This window comes from Lagopus muta, chromosome 4 (assembly GCF_023343835.1).
Source record: "Lagopus muta isolate bLagMut1 chromosome 4, bLagMut1 primary, whole genome shotgun sequence".
NCBI classification, from domain to species: Eukaryota; Metazoa; Chordata; class Aves; order Galliformes; family Phasianidae; genus Lagopus; species Lagopus muta.
In genome coordinates this window covers 56982613-57001428 of record NC_064436.1, presented here as the reverse complement: position 1 = coordinate 57001428, position 18816 = coordinate 56982613, and the positions used below count along the sequence as shown (strand labels likewise).

Genomic DNA, 18816 nt, shown 5'->3' with positions numbered 1-18816 from the left:
TCCAGTGTACAGAAGTTATGCCACGAGAATGTAATTCTCTGCTTGTTGTAAGGCAGATCAGCCCCATCCATCTTCATCAATGTATTGGAGCAACCAGTTCATTATTACCTTCGGACTTCAGAAAAGTTCTTTCAGAAACTGTTTGGAATAGAAACCAACTGCTAATAACTGCTCTCAGCTTGCACACTGGGTGAGGGAAAATCCTTTAAAGATTGTATTAAAGTGTACCCGAAACCAAGGACATATCAAGAGCTGGCAGAAGGCAGGTTGGCTGCAGGAGTTTCCACCCTGAACTTATTTAGCTGCTGACACACCAGTTCAAAAGCCGTAATGATAAAGAAGGAGTTTTTAAATGTTGGTAAGAACAGAAAATACGTTTTATCATCTCCAGCCTGGGGTTCCACAAGCTGGCAGTGCAGTCGAATACAGATGTTAAGGGGAAAACGTAACAGGAGGCTAAATGGCCTTGGCAGCAATAGCAACGTTATAATGTGACAAGTAACTACAATGTTGGTGGTGTTCTAAGAAGTGCCAGCAGAGGGCAATACTAGGCAGAAAAAGAGCTAGCCTGGCCTGCCGGGCACGGGGTGCTTCCCGCCTCACCTCCAGGGGCACCCAGAGCCCCGTCAGCCCACAGCTGAGCCCGGACGGGCAGGTCTCCGGGCTGCAGGCCTGATGGGGTAGGGGCCAGCGGATTCCTCATTCTCATGCACACAATGCCACTTTTATGCCACAACCCGCCCCTCCCCTGACAGCTCCATGCCGTTCCCTCGGGCCCTGTCGCTGTCACACAGAGCAGAGCTCAGCGCTGCACCTTCGCTCCCTGTTGGGAGCTGCAGCCGCCATGACGCCTCCCCTCGGCTCCTCCGCTCTGGGCTGCATGAACCAAGGGACTTCAGACACTGCTCGTGTGTCCTCTAGACCCTTCCCCATCTCTGTAGGTCTCCTTTGGACACTCTCTAACAGCTTTTGTCCTTATATTGCGATGCCCAAACCTGCATCCGGTGCTCAAGGTAAGGCCACGTTTGGAACATCCCAGAACTTTGAATTGCATTGAAAAGCCAGGGTCTTATTCTTGAAATATTCACTGCATCTTCCTGTTGCTGCCCAGGCATCTCTTTTACTGCCAGCCACAGCAGGAATTGTGGAAGGCCCGCATGCCTCCAGCAGGACAGGGCCCCAGGGACACCCTTGAGTTTCATATTTTCAGAGATTTAACCCACAGATGCTCTCTGAGAGATTCTTAGGAGAAGTGACTTTGAAGGCTCTTTAAAAGAGATTTGGAAATCAGAGAGAAATACATGCTTAAAAATAGCAAAGATACCTCATGAAAGTGGGTGAATTTTCCAGCTATTCCATCCTCACACTAAGGACAGGCTTTTAGATGAAGAGACAGTGTCTAAAGAGCTACAATTAGAGCCATGACCAATGTCTACATTCTGGGGCCATTTAGGAACCAATTTTGTCTCTCAAAGATGAGCTTCATATATGTGAGCCCACTCAGGTACTTCTACCCCAGTAGAGGAACCCTTAATGAACCCTCTTATATGCTGCGAAGAGGCATAAAGAAACATTAGTGCAATTATTATTTCTTAGCAATTCCTAATGATGTAACTTCTGACGTGCAGCACGATTACTCTTGGGCTGTTTGGCTGCAGTCACTCAGGAAGCTTCAAGAAACTCTGACAAACAGCACTACAGAAATGAGCGGTCTCTCTGGTATATGCGAGGATAAATATTCACAGAGCAATTAGTTACTGTGGGGTTGTACTGTCCAAGAAATATAAGGGGTGGAGAACAGGGAAATTCTGGAACCAGAAGAGAAGGATACTTAGAAAATTTTAAAATAGAAGCCCTATAGAAAGCAGGTCACATGGGACAGAAAGAAAAAAAAAAATTCCTCATTTTTCATCATTAAATGAAATAACTGTAATTAAGAACAGATTCCAGAGTGCTGGTCTGTTTATTCACTGTAGATGAAGTGAATAAGCAATTGATTAGGAAACACACAATGCAAAAAAACTGGACATAAAATAAGCATACATACGGCTGTATTTTTCCTTTTTAGAGTTCCACATCCACACACACATGTCTTCTCATCTAAGACTGTACTTTCCCATCCCTGCTGCAGTCAGCTAGCTGAATACCTCAGCACTCGCCAGGATTGCAACGGAGATGGTCTTTGCAGCTTTCCAGAGTTTGTTACCACTCCAACTACTGCTTTCTGCTTTTCCAAATTCTTTGCTGTTGTTCCTGTTACGTTGTACCTTCATTTCCAAGCAGTGAAGCCTGAGCAGGACTGCTGGGAAGCCTGCATGGAAACCTGCCTCCTACCCCAGTTCCACTGTTCCTTCCACATCCCAACACAAAAGCCCAAGGGAGCCCTAGGCCTACCTGGAGACACAGAAGCCCTAGGATTGATGGAAATCCTGCTTGGGCCCCTGAAGCCTGGGGGAAGCTGTATGTTTGCTGTATTTTGCTAGCAAAAATTTTTTGTTTGCCTGGAGTCCATTACAGCAGTTTGGTCTGCACTGTGCCTCTCTTGCCCTTATCCCTGTTTGAGACCTTGGACTGAGTCCACCTGTGGACAGCAGGCATGCTCCAAGCTTTGTTATGGGAGCAGTGGACTAGGAAGGAGAAGTTTTCAAGCCCTTTTTCTTGTGGTGCAATGTCCTGGCCAGAGCCAGGCTGGGCAGCCTCTATCTCTCCTGCAGAAAGGGATGCTAAGACTCATGACACTGTGGAAGCAGTATTTTTCTGCTTGAGGCACTCCACTGAAAACCTGCAGTTAATATTGGAGTTTCAGCTGTTCCTGCTCACTTGAAGGACCATAAGCTGGGGTGTCTGTGCCACTCCTGTGCCTTGCAGTAAGAGAGAAGCTCGTGCATTTGGCTGTTCCTCCAGGCATGTGTCACTTTACATCCCTAATTTCAACTTCTGTCCTTTTTGATGCATGTATGAACAAGTGAAAGAAAGGCCTTTCTACTAATGAAAATATATGCTCCAACTTTTTAAGATAAATTACTCGTGTTGATCAGTGCTGTTACGCTACCTCTGTAGTTTTAAGTAGTCAGGCTAATTGTGACAGCAGTGATTTGTTTGTTTTGTTTCAGATGTTTCATTTCAGAAAGTTGTCGGCTATATTTTGTTACCATTAATGTCAGGGAACTTGTACAGGTCAGGAAATGTGTGTAGCCAACAGCCTACTCACTTGGAAAAGCATCCATAGACAATAAAGTTTTATGAACAGAAATTTAACGGCATGGATCTTTCCAGACTTTCCAAAGAGACTGAACTGAATTGATTGTTTTTGATGGTGAGCCCTTGTAGTTAGGTATTCTGCTGCTAATGCACATCACATCCTGTTCCACTGCTGTATAACGGTGCCATCTGTAATCAATCGTGCTTTATCCACCCTTAGCTCTGGGGGGTGGTATCAATTAACAATTAAAAGAATCCTCTTTCCATTTAAAAGAAGAAATGGCACCCTCTGATAGCAGCTCAGCAGCTGGAAAGTCAGCCTATCATACAGATGGAGACGGAACAGCAGAAATGAATATACATGCGTATATTCATATATAGCCTTTGGTTTTCTTGAGCAGTTGCCATTTTATCTTGGAGTAACCCTTGAATCATTTGCAGGAGGATGTCAGATAATGCTCTCTTCAAACCCAAGCAAGCTGTATTTGCAGTCAGGGAGAACCACAGGGTGCCTAATGTGCAAGGCTGATATTTACTGCATTACGAAAATAGCTCTAAAGACTGTCTGGCTGTCTCATTGCATGAACACAGAGCTGTACTCTGCTGCTGCCCTTTCTGCCCAAGAAACACACTGATCAAGGGCCACATGGGGCGAGTTGGAAGGGACACTTTCTGAATTGTGTAGAACAACTGCCCTTTTTCAGAGAAGAGGACATTTTCAGCTACTCTGTTAACAGAAAACACTCTCATCAGATGAAGCAAATCTGTATTTTTTGTGTTTTTGCCCTCCTGGTTATGCACTGCGTGAATTCAGAATGATTCCTATCCTTGTCTGAGGTAAACAGTCTTTTCTTACCCAATTCTCTTTGACTGTAGGGAGTAATGGATAGAATATAACTGTAAGATTTGAGACCAGGTAACTGGACTATGAGCCATTCACATGCCATAATTTCTGGCAAATATTCAGCACGAATTGTCATGTACACACAGTTCAAAATTCACTTCTATGTTTGAATTTCTTTCGCAGTGATTTTTTTTTTACCTATCCTCAAGCTCGGTATTACTTGAAACTCTTTCACAAACAACAGTTTTGAGAGGTTTGTGATGTTTCTCTGCATTTCCTTACTCTGAAGAGCCTACTCCTTGTAAAGCATGATTAGTACAGATGCAGCTCTCCACATCCAAGTGGTAATGTTCTACAAATAACATTTGCCCAGGCAAGTTTTATATGCAGGGTTAGCATATAAACCTGAGGCTGAGGAAGTTCAAGTCCAGACCTCCTGCTGTTTGGAAGGTTGCTTGGCCACCAGCCTATGCGCTCCTCTGCCAACAGGACAGCCCCTATACCTCTGTTAAAGCTTTGTCATTCTGCAGAGAAGCTGTGATTTGCTCTACATCATTTTTTCCCCTCTTCACATTCCTGGACAAAAGTGAGGATGGAATTGTCAAAAGAAATAGTCTCAATTAGACATGGCTCACTAAGGAAACTATAAAGTTTGGTCTTAGCCATGTTAAATGAGAGAAGTTGCCAGTGTAGTCAGAAGTGAACTAGATTAACTGGTAGAGCTTAGATCACTGTGGGAAATAGAAATGTTGACTGCTTTCTACCAGAGATTTCATAAGAATCTTTTCTTCCCAAAAAGATTTTTCAAAAACTGTAATATAGTCATAATTTGTCATCAGCCATAAAGTTCAGGCACCTTAGGCACTTTTTCAGATTCTACATAATCTTCAATGTCTAATATACTATGGGAAATACAATGAAATATACCCTGCTCCTAATTGATTCCTTTTGCATCACATTTTTCACACAGGCTTGGCTGTTGGCCTTTCTTTGCTAAGTGGGGGTTTCAACAAGTGGAGAAGATGGATGGCCAAACCAATCAGCTACAGAATATGCAAAAGGTCAAAGCACTCAGCTAGCACATTGCAGGCTGCTTCAGATAAATGAAGCATAATAAATCGAATAACTTTCTCTTTGAACAAACAAAATAAGGAAACTTGAAAGCAGTTCAAGCTGATGTTTTCTTTATGACTTGAAGTGCTACATGTATAGTCCTTTGGAGCGTGGAATAGGATAACAGTCTTTTCCTATCCTGTCTGGTTGAAAGAGAAGATAGGAAAAATAAGTAGTTTGCATATGTGAGGTTGAACAGATTTGTGTCATATAAATTAAGGCTGGTGTGTGCACGCAGTGCAAAGTTGTTGTCCTTTGTGTATGTCTGTAGCATTCTTCCTCATGGGGGTTTTGAATGAGGAGCTTGTAGAAACAACCTCACTAATGTACCCTTTCGTCCTGGGCAATAAAAAGAATGAAGCCAAAGGTTGCCGAGTTCTTCAGTACAGCTGTCTTCACTGTCTTTGCTCATGATCTCCAATACCAGTGGGCCAACATTTCTGTAGAAACGTTAAGGCCCAGGGTTTAATGTGTTGGAGGAACAGCAGCAGGGCTGGTACTTCACCCATATTTGTAGGGTACTGACAATGGTATCATGAGCGGATCATGAGAGGATGACAGTGGAGGTACCAAAGCACCAATGCTACATGGCCAGCAGAGCTGGCTTTCCTGCAGATACAGACTGCTTGTTTGTATTAGAGAGAGCTGTTAATGGTGCTCAGAGGAACTGTTTTGTTTCCCAGTACTCCCAAACCACTGTGTGGCTAATTTTAAATGAATCTGTTACTTTCAGGCTTATCTTTCATTGCTTCTGGGCTTGCACTTGGCAGAAGAAAAATAAATATAAGCTATTCTTAATATACTGTCTTGAATACCAAGCATGTTTTCATTCCATCTAGCTAATATGAGTAGAAGATAAACTGATGGCCTATTTCCTCTTTCTTTTCCAAAATAAAGGAGAGTGATAAGCTGAGGCCTCTTGGAGAGGAAGCTAAGATGCCTCTGGAGGGTACAACTGTATATCCAGCTATGAAGCAAAGACAGTAACCTTGTTCTGAAAGGGATGTGAACTGACAGATATGGACTTTATTTCCCTTTCCACCATAGACAACTGTGCCAAGTGATACGAACGTGACATTTTCTGAGTAGCATAAATGTCTAGAGTTTGGAGTACTACTGGTCTGCAGCACAACATACTGGAGTGACACAAGACAAAAAGTTTTAATAACTGAAACCAGACAGTTCTGTAGTACAAAAGTGTTACTTCTGCTGTTTGTTTAGTTCTGCATTTGGAACGATGGTCACTCTCTGTGCTCTGAGAAAACATTACTGGAGGAAAAAAAATGAGATAGATGGACAAGTTAGATAAAGCATTGCTTTTTGCTGATGTTAGTTTACAACACACTACGCATTTCAGAAGCCCTGTCCTATTTGTCAGTCTCATTGAATTCCCAGCAATGGCTTAAGACATCAGTACATTTCTGCAGTTCTGTGCTCTGGTCCGTAAGACTCCTGATGGAAAAGTTTGCCAGTGAAGAAAAAGAGAAGGGAAAAACAGCAGGAGAAAAGCCTTCTTCATCTTGTGGAGAAGTATGTCGGTGAAGTGGGAGTCCAACTGAACATGTAATTACTGATAAATAGTAGAGGAGATGGAGCTGCAATGCTCTACCCTAGTAAGACTCCAAGCCTTACCACTGGGTTGATCTGATTCACTGGAAGGTGAGAAAAGCAATGTGCTGCACCACTTGCAACAAATAGCACTCCATTTCAGAGCAGTACCTATAGCACTGCTGTTCCAAGCTGCACCAAGCAGATAAGATTTAAATCCTGCTTGTTAGCTTTACATTGGAGACTAATGATTGAATGGAGGTGCAGAGCTGAGCTGATTTCAATTTGGTAATCTCACTGGATAAATGAGCATTAGACTAAGTTTTCTAGCAAATTTAGGCTTAGAATAAATTATACTCATTTGAAAAATCTCAAGCTCTGTTGGAGTTGCAGTTTGCATTCCATACAGATACAAAAATAGATATGTGGAGTGAATTCATTGGTATCTAGATGCTTCCCTGAAGTGTGTGGCCCTGGCAGCTCCCAGCCCTGTGCTGTTCCTCATGGTCACATCCCACCCTGCAGCCATTCACTTGTTGGACTTCTCCAGGTGGAAGCACCAGCTGGGGGTTATGAAAGCAGCACCCCTTAAAAACAAAGCAAAACTTTTTGTGTGTTTTGGCATAGTATTTTCTTGTAACGTTTGATTTTCATGTAGGGCACTGGACAGTGGCATATTTCTGTTTACCTGAATGAAGTTCATCTTCATTCCTCTCACTCCAGATAAGGAGAGAATAAGGCTTCTGGCTGTTAGCAGCTATGTGACTTCCTAGAATGCACTGTGCTATATAAACCTTCTCCTTCTCTCAGTACCAAGATGAGTCCTGAGCAGTTACATTAGCACTGTGACAACTGAATTGGATATTATCTGGATGTAAATGCATTCATCCATAACAGAGGAAAATCCTAAATCCCAGCATCAAAGGATACTTCATTTTTTAATGCCTCCAAGTTGTATTCCTTCCCGCCAGCAAATCTACTGCCTAGAGGTTCACTGCAAGAGGAAGGTTTTGTTTGATTCCTGGCTCCGATACATGTGTTGGAAATGTCCTTGATACTTATTAGAACCTGCTGAATCTTAAAATGCTTTGGTCAGAGAAAGAATTAAAATAAGCTAGCTGCTTTTCTCCTGAGAGGATAAAAAATGACAATTTGTCAAGGATCTGATGACTATGTTCCTTGGAGCACATTTTCTCTCATGCATTTATTACATGAATTTCTATTTTTTTTGTATTCAAGACACAGCAAACTGTTATGCAATAGATGTTTGCCTGTATGTGACCATATGAAAACTTGTATTCAACAGCAAGACAAGAAGACAAATCCAGATAAATCCCATATAAATTCCTGCCAGTCTTCTCTAAGCCACTAATAAACATTTTTGTGTTGTTTTTTTCTATGTGACAGGGGTGATATCCACTGCTGTCCCACGAAATGAATAGGAGTAAGATGCAGCAACTCATGTTTTCCTGGACTGGTGCAGAAAGAAGCAAGCATGGGAATGAGGGCTGTGTTCTCTGAATGATCTTTAAAAATTCAAGGTAATTACTATAAGCAAACCAATACAAGTTTAAAGCATTGCCTGCTTCTAAAAGGATATAAATAATTCCTGCTCACAAAATGAAAATTAAGACACTGAAACCATTGAGCTTCTACAGTACATTAAAGCGATATGATAAGGACAGTATTAGTGTTTCACTACACTTTCATCTGCAACTAAGTTCACCAGCAGATCATTAATTTGTACTCCTTTGAAAGAGAATCGGTTTTCTTGAAATCCTTACTCTCATCATTGGCAGCAGTATTGTGTCTGTATTGATTGAACAGACAGGATCCTTTTTTAATTCTTAGTAAAAAATACGAAATATTTAATACATAGGTTGCTACAAAGCTAATGCCTCCTATTTATTTCCACAGAATCTACAACAGATATACAGATCACAAAGCACTATTTGATAGAGAAAATTCTCAACTACAAAACCCTCTTTTTCAACATAGTCACCACCATTAGCTCTGATTTTTGCCTGAGATGAACAAGAGCCTGCGTGCTGCACTTGTAAAAATTTGTGCTAGTGGAGGTGGTCTGTTGCTATTGTCACTGCTGCTGAAAGGTACCACCCACTGCCTCACTGTGCTCACATCCACTGTTCAGCCTCCATAAACATTCAGTAAGCATCAATGAATGTCAAGGGGGGCAATTTTTTTCCACCTGGAGGAATTCAATGACATACCTTTGCTTCCAGGAGGAGCCATTTTGTCAGAGTGCCCCTCTGTGGCCACCTGTTGCATGGCAACAAAATGTAATGGAATATTGGTGGGAAGGTTCAACCTTTATTGCTACCACCAACATCTGCCTCTGGTGTCATAGGCCACCATAATAAAATAGGAGGCATTACTTCTGTAGCAGCCCTTGTATTTCAGTGTCATGTGAGTTAAATGTTTGAATGAACAAGATCATCTATATTACTTCACAGGTTGCATTTTGAGTTTATCTGGTTCTGTCATATGAGATTGATTTCTTCTTTCAGGTGCATCAAACACTTTAAAATTTCAGTCTAATTCAGTCTAATGAGCCCATCCTAGCTTATGTTAGTTTTGCAAGACAATATGGCTGGCAAAGCAAAAGTCACTTAATAATGACAACAGTAATCCTTATGTTGTGTTAGCATGAACAGATCTGTTGCACAGATTTCCAGAAGTACTCAGTATTGTGGTTGGTTTTCAGGATCCTCATTTCAAGACAGTACTCAGCATAAGTGTCTGCAGAAGTTTGTTTTCGTACTAACATGGAATTTGGGTGCTCAGAGACTGAAATGTCCAAAATCATAATGTATTATAGTTTAGGCCTAGATATTGATGCCTTTTTCTTTGCTTATATTTTTACCTGTATTTTAAGATTCTGTAGAGAACTCATATTATCAAAATGGGAACTTCATTCATAAACATGCATCATGTGGGTCAGCTGTGGATGGTTGAAATAAATTCCTCACAACAAGGAGGAATTATTCACCTTCCACATGAGCTCAAACAGTTCTTCTGCTTGAATTACATTTAATGTGCTCCACTATCTTAATGTGAGCAAAGCAGAACAGTCATCTCCAGTGTGGGGATGCCTTTGAAAGTCATGCCTCTGTTATTTAAATCTTGACGGTGTCTCAGAAGATAGAATAGCTGCCATGACTTTCTTTGAAAGTCTCTAAAATCTCAACGGACACATTTAGGACCTCAGTTCCTCTGCTGTGAGAGGAGCATCTCGTATTGCAGCAGCAGCAGAGGAAGCCCGGGAGAAAGCCCTTGGACCTGTCCCCAGAGCCTCAGAGCGAGGACTACTGCCTCAGAAAATATGGGGAGCCTCCTGTCAGATTTGGGGAACAGGCTCCTTTGGCAGCTCTGGTGCATTTGAGGCTGTGGCTTCTTCCTTCACTTTGAGGCAGATGGTGCTCCTCCCAAATCCCACGCTGCGAGGATGACATGCCAGAAAGAGTATGATTTTTTTCCTCTTCTGTGTCTTTACTGAGGAGACAACTTAGCTGATAATGCTTTCCAAAGATGATATAACGTTACCTCAGGGAGGCTATGCCCCACATCCTGCTGGGAATCTGACCCACCTCTTCAGTCCAGAGCACACGCTTGGTCGTTGCTCAGCAGAATACATTGAGCTCCTTCCAGCAGGAGTTTTATAGCGAGCAGACAGTTGCTTTAAATTAGAAAACTTGGCAAGTGTCCGAGGAAAGGAGTGGGAACTTATTTAGCTGAGACAGGCAGTTACAAAGCTCAATACAAGAGCATCAAGCTTCAAATAAGTTTTCGTGAAGTACATTATCTATCACTGAGGCATTCAAATTGGCTTTAACGGATTTGGAAATACCAACAATTACCTGTTGGCTTCAATTTACAGCTCCTTCGGCACGACCCGAAAGAAGGGTGTTGCTTTTCCTGGAAAAAATAGGTGTCATCTACTCAAATGTGAAGGTAAGTTGCAACAGATTCTGTTTTCCTATTCTGACTTCCTTTCAAAGAAGAGGTTATAACTTTCAGAAAAAATGCAGGCTTTTGCTGGGATACACAGTTCCATTAAAATCCATTGCAGTAGTTCTTCTGTTAAATTTCTTTATGTAACTTGTAAGAAAGAAAGACTTTGACATGTATGTATGCAACCTTCCTGTCAGAAATTACCAGACAGAAAAAAAAATCCAGGACACAATTTTCTGGTAAAAAAATTCTTTATAAATGTCTACCTTTCACAAGGCTTAGGGTGATGTAATTGTTTAAGATCTTTTGAAATATTTATTTCTATTTAGCTTTAATCTTACATTCTATCAACCCAAAATAGAGATTATAGGCTTTTTCCCTCGTGAATGGTTCCAGCATCATTCCAAGTATTCACTTGAACCTTTGTTGCTATGGTTTCATAGAAATTTGTTTTGCAAAAAAATATCTGTAAATACCGAATAAATCATTTTGCTTCAGGGTTGTGCTTTTGCAAAGTTAATCTCACAATTTTAATTTAGTAAGCTCTCACCAAAAAAAAATATCCATTTGTTATTCTGGTGGGACATTTATTCTGTTGCAGTTTTCCTTCCTAAGGTCATTTAACTTTTTGTTTCCACTGCTACTGGCAGTATGTTTTGTGGCTATGTGCTACAGACAGTGGAGAGAGTGGGTGTTGTTAAATAGAGTGTAAGTGATTGAACACAACCGTGGTCTGAGTAGGTGAGAGTGTAAGTGGATAAGCAGTTTCTTGCTCTCTCTTCTCCCCTGGGTCTCTGGTTACCATTATTTAGATGAAGCTGAGGCAACGCTTGCTTGCATGCCAGCTGCCCAAAACATGATACTCACAATGGTGACTAGTTTTTCTAACCCACTCACTTTCAAGGAAATGATGAAGATTTTCAGGCTGCTGAGGTTTTAGGAAAATAAGGGTGTGAGCACAGCATTACACAGTCCGTAGAGCTGTGCAAGCTATGGTAATTTGCTATTATCCGCTCTTCTGGTGAATGGAGAAACAGCAACATGCTTCAGAAATCACACAAACATAGTGCACAGTGAGTTAAAGAGAAAAACCCCCTCTTTCTGCAATCCCCTGCTCTCTGTTCTCCCTGACTTAGATAGTTTCATCTGTGCTACTGGAGTGGAGTTTCCCTTTCAGAGTAGGTGGAAATGCAGGGCTGCCCCACTGAACTCCTGTGCAATCCAGCCTGCGCTGTGTCCCCATGGACAAATGCTCCAGCTAAGGAATCTATTTAAGAGTAGAGAAACATGGAGTGGAAAGAGCAAGGGAAATGGTGTGGAAAAGCAAAATTGGATGCAGAGGAGCTGATGTGCCTGGCCCACTGGAAAAAAAGGAAATTCTGAGAGTCTGTTTTCCTCTGAGAACCCCTGAGTTAAATTCTATGCCAAGAGGGAACCCCAGCATCACCATTCTTTATGAACTGTGGAAAGATAGGACTGGAGGTACATCCAACAAAGATCAGATGGGCAAAGAATATATGGCTCAGGGCAAAGGAAGTTCATCCCCCTTCCTCCATGGCTGCCTATTCCTTATCCTGGAATTCATATTCTTCCTTAGCCTGGTATTCATATTATTTCATTTCCACTCTCATCTCCACATTTCACTGTTATGCTTATATACGGTTGTAAGGTGAGAAGGTGGACAAAAATCCACATAGGAGCAGTGTCCTGAGGGCTGGATTGAGTGTCCCGTTCAGTGTGCTGGAATTGACATACCCTTAGTTCTCTCTAGTGTGTCCACTCACAGGTATGTCACGTGTGCTGGAAAGCCTAACGTTCAAGGTACTTTCACCAGTGCTACAGCAACATTACACATACTGTCACTGCATATGAAATAAAATCCATGTTCCCAAAGAGACACACTGCAGATGATAAAATGCAGAAAACTTAACCTCAGGTCTCACTTTCTGATTCCTGCAGGTTACTTATCACAGATACAAGAAAGGTCAAACCCCACTTTTAACTGCTGATGTGGGTTTTTTTTTTAGTTGAAAGGACAACAAAGCAGTTAATGTGAATTCCTTGGCAGAAAACACTACACACTCAGCAAGCTTGTCTTTTGTGTTCAAACGGGAAAAATAAAGGCTGTATTTGAGATAATTACTGGGCCTACTTACATTTTAATGATGGGCATCAGGCTGCAACTGTCAGCAAAATGTTTTCATCTCTGCTCATAGACTCTCTAAATTAAGAGGTGCAGATCTGTAAAGTATTTTCTTTCTCTTTGGAGCTGAAGAGGAAATCCAGATTAGTCTGATTTCACAATGCTAAAGTAAACTGTTCAGGTTCTTCATATAGTAGGGTTTAATTTTTATTTTGGAAAAGCAGCGTGGATCTGGTTTTGGGTGTCTAGTCCTGATACTGGATGTAAATTGGAAAGCTCATAGTAATGAAGGCATTATTGTGAAGGACCTGACTCAGTACTTCAGAGATGTTTTACAGTTTCACTAAATGTTGAGCGAGAAGGGATAGAATCATAAGATTAAATAGTCTGTACAGGTCTGGCAGGTGTAGGCCTTGGGAAGGGCAGAACTGTTAAGTATAAAACCAGATCTTACTACAAATAATAATGGGATTGGATTTAAAAGGAAAGATTAGGCTGTACATAATGGGAAGATGCTTCTGGCAATGAGAGGTGTGTGGTTATAAAACAATCTGAGAGAGAGGGGAAAAGTCTCAGTGCCTGGGATGTTTCACTTTGGGCAAACCTGGAAGAAGTCTGTGGGGAGAAATCTTTCCAAGGCTGATAGATGTGAGAGTCCATATGTTGTGCTGGCTTAAATTTATTGGCTTGCGATCAGTCTATCTAGTGGATTTGTCCATCTGTACAGCATCTCTCAGCCCCAAGCATAGTGCAGCCTACAGAAGTGGAGGCCAAGTCTCCAACAAGATTTAATTGAGATACTTGGCTGTGTTTGGACACCATCAGGCCACCCATCCTACTTTCAGCTTTATACTCTGCCCTCCCCCTTTGGAAAGACCCCAAATTCAAAATCAGACACCCTGCTATAAACAGGAACATCTGGCAAGAGTCTGAGGTTAAAGCTGGGGAAGGAAGGAAACAGTTCCATAGCGAGAAGCTTTTTAGTATATATTTTAATGCACTCTGTTTTATTTCTCTGAGTTTTTTTTATATTCTTTCAATAATATTTTTTTTTTTCAGCAAAAATGATAGTAGAGAGGGTATTAATAAGGAAACAGGACCTGAAATGCAGTTTAAAAAATAAGCAGTAAGAACAGGGAGTGATACTGCTGTGAAAACAAAAAGGGCTCATAGGGCAGAGCTAAAGAGGTGTGTGTCGAGCCTGTTCACCCCACCTCTTTCCTGTTGTCCAGTGGGCCTCATCGCTGGCACCAGGACAACGCGGGGGACCTGATTTGGGAGCTGCTGGGTGGGACCTCCCATTTCTTTACATTTTGGGGGGAAAAAAGCAGAACTTTTTCCGTGTTGGTCCAGGAAAACTCTTCATTTTCTTGGAGGGAGAAGGTCCCTCCTGATGGAACACGTGCCTTCTGTTCTTTCTTGCTGTTAGGACTGAAGACCAAAAGTCTCTTCCCTTTTCAGCAGTCCATAAAAACTTGATGTTACGCCAGTCTTGTTAGCCCTGCACTGATGTTCCTGCACAGCTCTGGTCTGTTATGCTTTCGTGTACCCAGGGAATAATTCCACACCCTGACACATCCAGGCTGTTGATTCATGTCCTTTTTCACATGTAATTTCTTTTCACTGTCACTGAACAGTAGAAACGTTTCTCTTAGGACTTAACAGAGAAACACCTAAGTCACTTTCTGCATCCATTGCTCATTCCAGACACTACATTTATGCTTTGTTACAGAGCAATTGACTCCTTTGAGACTTTCCAAGGTCCAGTTATGCGTGGAAATGCTCTGCAGGTTATCTGCCAGAGCCTGAACTTTTTTGGCTCTAAACCACAAGAACAGCCTTTGATCACAGCCCAACTTGAGAAACTCTCTCAGTTCCACACGTATTTATTTGTCTCCAATTCCTCTACCCTTTTCCTCCCATATATTACCTGTATTCTCTTTTTTGTAGTCCTGCAATTTTCCTGATGCCTCCACATACTCACCCAGGGATTTCCCCTTTACCACATCCTTGATAGAGCCTTTTGGCTCCTTGATAGAGATCCTTTTGGCATCCACTCTTTCCTGAAGCCATGGTGGTATCTGGGAAACCCTGTAACCCCCGTTCAAATAATGTGGGAAGGCAGTGTTGCTCTCAAGCTTCCAGTTGGCCAATTTCCCAATGGCTGGGAGGAAGACCGAGGCTGCTTTTGCCTCTCTGAGTTGCTATTGTTGTTATTCAGTGCAGGAGTTCCTGCTAGAAAGTGGCCAACATGTCTTGAGCACCAGCTTTGAGGTGGGGCAGCAAGAAGTTGTTCCAAAGAGAGGTAATGATTTTTGGATGGGAATTGGATGGTCTATGCTCCTGCAAAGCAATTCCCTTAAAGCTTGGAGTGCAGGTCTACTCCTAGACGAAGAAAATTTTCACTTTTATACTCAGCCATAATGGAAAAGAAAGGAAATAAATAAATAGAATACTCTATTCAACTTTATTTCAATATTACTTGAATATATATCAGAATGCTCCCTGTAGACATGCAAAGACCAAATTCCCCCGAGTGCATTGCAGCATTTAAAAGTGCATCATGGACATTCAGACAGGAAAACAGTTAAAGCACAACAAAAAGTGGTTCTAGCTGGCTGTGAAACATGACATCACACCTGCCTCTCCCCTCCCTCTACCCTTCTCCCTCTGAGAATAGGTTTTCTCAAGGGTCTCTGTTTCCCACTTGAGTGGCTGAGTGATGCTTTCAGTGTTGTAAAAGAGCATTGTACCAGGCAGTGAGGCTTTGGCTTCTCTAGAAGAGTATCAGCTACATTTCATCGTCTTTTAAATTTTATCGTGGGGTTACACTGCTTTATATGGGGTTTTGGAGGCTGCATTTTTTGAGAAAAAAGACCTCAAGTGGCCTTCAGTATCTCAAGGAGAATGGAGTTTCCTCTGTATTACAGAATAGAGCAGCTCCCCGCACACAGATCAGCTGTGATTTTCTAGCCTTCTTTAAGCAGAACTGTGATTGAAAATTCCTGTGCCTGGCATTTCTCAGATGGAAATGAATTTACATTCGTCACAACTCAGTGATGCCTTCTAAATCTCCAGGAGGTGCCCATCTCATCATACCTGTACTGTACAGCCAACATGCAGTGACTCTGCTAGGGGTTTCTTGCACTGACACAAAGAGACTTAATGGGTTATTTGGAAACTTTGGATAAATGCACATTATCCTCAAACCTATCTGGAAAAGACAGCCAGGCAGAGAAGTAGGGCATCTTAGGAGCAGGAGCTGTCTATTGGAAACCTCCAGGCATCACAGTTTCTCCCTTTCTCCAGGCATGCTCTGTCATTGCAGTCTAGGGCTGTGGATTGAGAGTTTTGATTGTCAAAAATTGCAGCAAAAACCTGATGAGTGTGTGTAAAACATCTGGTTCTGCTGCCCTAGTAAAACTCTGCAGTGAGATCCAGACATCTTCAAAGGGGCCACATAAGGGGATGAAAGGGTTGGGTTCATCATGGGTGCAGCTCCGTGGATGCCTAGGTTATATTTGGGTTGCTGCATCTGGCAGGATTTTGCCCAAGTTTTCCACTTCGGCTGATAGTGGCACACACCAAGGAGGGCTGTTCTCATACCTCCTGCATGAGGTGAAGCCTGTGCAAGTGCTTTAACATAGTGCACCTCCTGGCTATTTTCAGCCTGTCTCAGAGATCTGGAAGTTCTATCATCCCTCAGGAGATATGCCAGAGCTGTAAAACATCTTAGTCCTAAACTGGCACCTTTTCCCTCATTGCAGGAGATGGCGGGACAGCGCTCACTGCATGTGATCAGTGCCATCACTGCTTATTCTTGAATGACCTCTGTGATTATTCTGGAACAAGGTCTGGATTCCTTGCGATTAAGACTAGATGATCCCATAGCAGAAACAGTTTTGCTCGCAGGGAAGAATTGCCAAGATACCCTTAAAAGGCAGGATCTGTCTAGCACACGCTGCTGGAAACCTTCACTGCTGCTGCAGCCTGCCTCAGACACCAGCCAGGCACAGACCTGCAGCAGCCATGGGCCTCCTCTACCCAAAGAAAGGCCTAATGTTCCTAGCCTTCACAGCTGGAAATGGGCAGGACCATGCCTGGTCTCTGGGACCCAATCCCCTCCAGCATCCCAGCAGCTAGCCCTGCAAATTTGCTGTACGTGCTTTCCTTCCTTATGTCAACGGAAGCAGATGTTTCTAATTTATTACTAAAAACAAACAATCCTAAAAATATGCAGCAGTGGGGGGAGAGTTGACAGGGGGCTTCCACTTAAAGCTCATTTATAAATTGGATAATTAATGTTAATTTGTCCATGAATGAAGTAAATGTGTGTCAGATATTGTTACCAGCGCTTCCTCCTTGTCAGTTTTGCAAACCCTTGGTACTGCTAAACGTCCAAGGTCTTTGAAACCTGAGGTAATGAAACACCTTCCTGTTCTGCTGGCCAAAAGTGCCTGGCACTGCTTCCTTTAATCACTAACTATAATATTTATCTATTCAGACCGTAGGACCGTTATTTTTTGTATAACAGGCACTTCAGCCCTCTGTCTCGTAAGTGTCAAAATCAGACCTGAGTGCACAGCCCTTCTTGCTCCTGAAGATGTTATTTCATCCCCAGCTGTCTGAGAGCAGCAAAGCACAGTGCCCAGGGAAACCCAGAACATTACTGGTATCACCTGTAAAAAGAAGCAAGGCCAGCAGGTTGAGGAGGGGATTCTTCCCCCTCAGCTCTTCTTTCAAGAGACCTCACTGGAGTGCAGCATTCCGCTCAGGTTGGAACCAGATGATCTTTAAAGTCCCTTCCAGCCCAAAACATTCCATGATTCTCTGATACCGTAGCAGTGTTGCAGATCTCAGCTAACCTCAGAGAGCCTGAGCATTGCACTTATACTGAACCTTTCAGCCTACAAACAATGTATGTACCGTACTTATGCTGACACCTACTTCACACCATCATTCTCTACTGCGTGAAGTTTGTTTTATTATTCATTACAAAAGGCTCTTTTCCAAGTAGCTTGGCACCCAGCCATACCATGTCTATCATGCACAGGCAGCATTGAAATAAAAGCATTTCAGTAACGTTAAAAAACCTTAAAAAGACACAAGAGCAAGACTAGCTCAATTTTGCAGAAATGCTTTATTAGGGAGCTGCTACCAGAGTCCTCTTCACCTTGGGTGTCTGCAAAAATTGCTGCACTGAACAAAGCTCTTTTCTGTAAGAAATGGATGACCATACTTACTTACTTCTTCAGTCACAGAATCATAGAATCACAGAATGGCTTGGGTTGCAAGCAACCTTGAAACTCATCCAGTTCCAACTCGCTGACATGGGCAGGGTTGCCACCCACCAGATCAGGCTGCCCAGGGCCCCATTCAAACTGGCCTTGAACACCACCAGTAATGGAGCATCCACAGTTTCTCTGGGCAACCTGTGCCAGTGCCCAGAGTAAAGAGTTTCTTCCAAGCATCTAACCTAAATCTCCTCTCTTTTACTTTGAAAATCTTTCCCCTTATGCCGTCACTATCAGACCATGTAAAAAGTCATTCTCCCCCCATGTGTAAGTTCCTCTTTAAGAACTGGAAGGCTGCAATCCTTGGAGCCTTCTCTTCTCCGGAATGAACAAGTTCAGCTCCTTCAGTCTTTCTTCATAGCTGAGGTGCTCCAGCCCTCTGATCATTTTCATGGCCTTCTCTGGACCCAATCCAATAGCTCCGTGCTTTTCCTGTGCTGGGGGCCCCAGGCCTGGATGCAGTACTCCAGCTGGGGCCTCACAAGGGCAGGATAGAGGGGGGCAATCACATCCATCACCCTCGTGGCTACCCCTCTTTAGATGAAGCCAAGAATAGAGGAGTCCTTCTGGGCTGCCACTTTACAGTGGAATGGTAGTAAGGCTTGGAGTGATGCTGCAAACAACTTTTCTCAGCAATGTCCTCTGTGGTGAGCAGTGTTTCCTTGATGTTCCTAACCACTTGGTCTCTGATGAAGTAGCAG

General features: G+C 42.7%; 1 protein-coding gene across 2 annotated transcripts in view; it reads left to right on the top strand.

The window, feature by feature from the left end:
- Positions 1–631: 631 nt before the first annotated feature.
- Positions 632–18816, top strand: part of C1QTNF7 (C1q and TNF related 7) — a 56359-nt gene continuing 38174 nt past the window's right edge. Inside the window, exons 1-3 of one of the 2 annotated variants that reach the window (XM_048941664.1) lie at positions 632–1013; positions 8114–8247; positions 10605–10678. The gene's annotated coding sequence lies outside the window, so the exon portion shown is untranslated. The remainder of the gene's footprint in view (positions 1014–8113; positions 8248–10604; positions 10679–18816) is intronic. The other variant, XM_048941665.1, reaches the window with a different exon arrangement.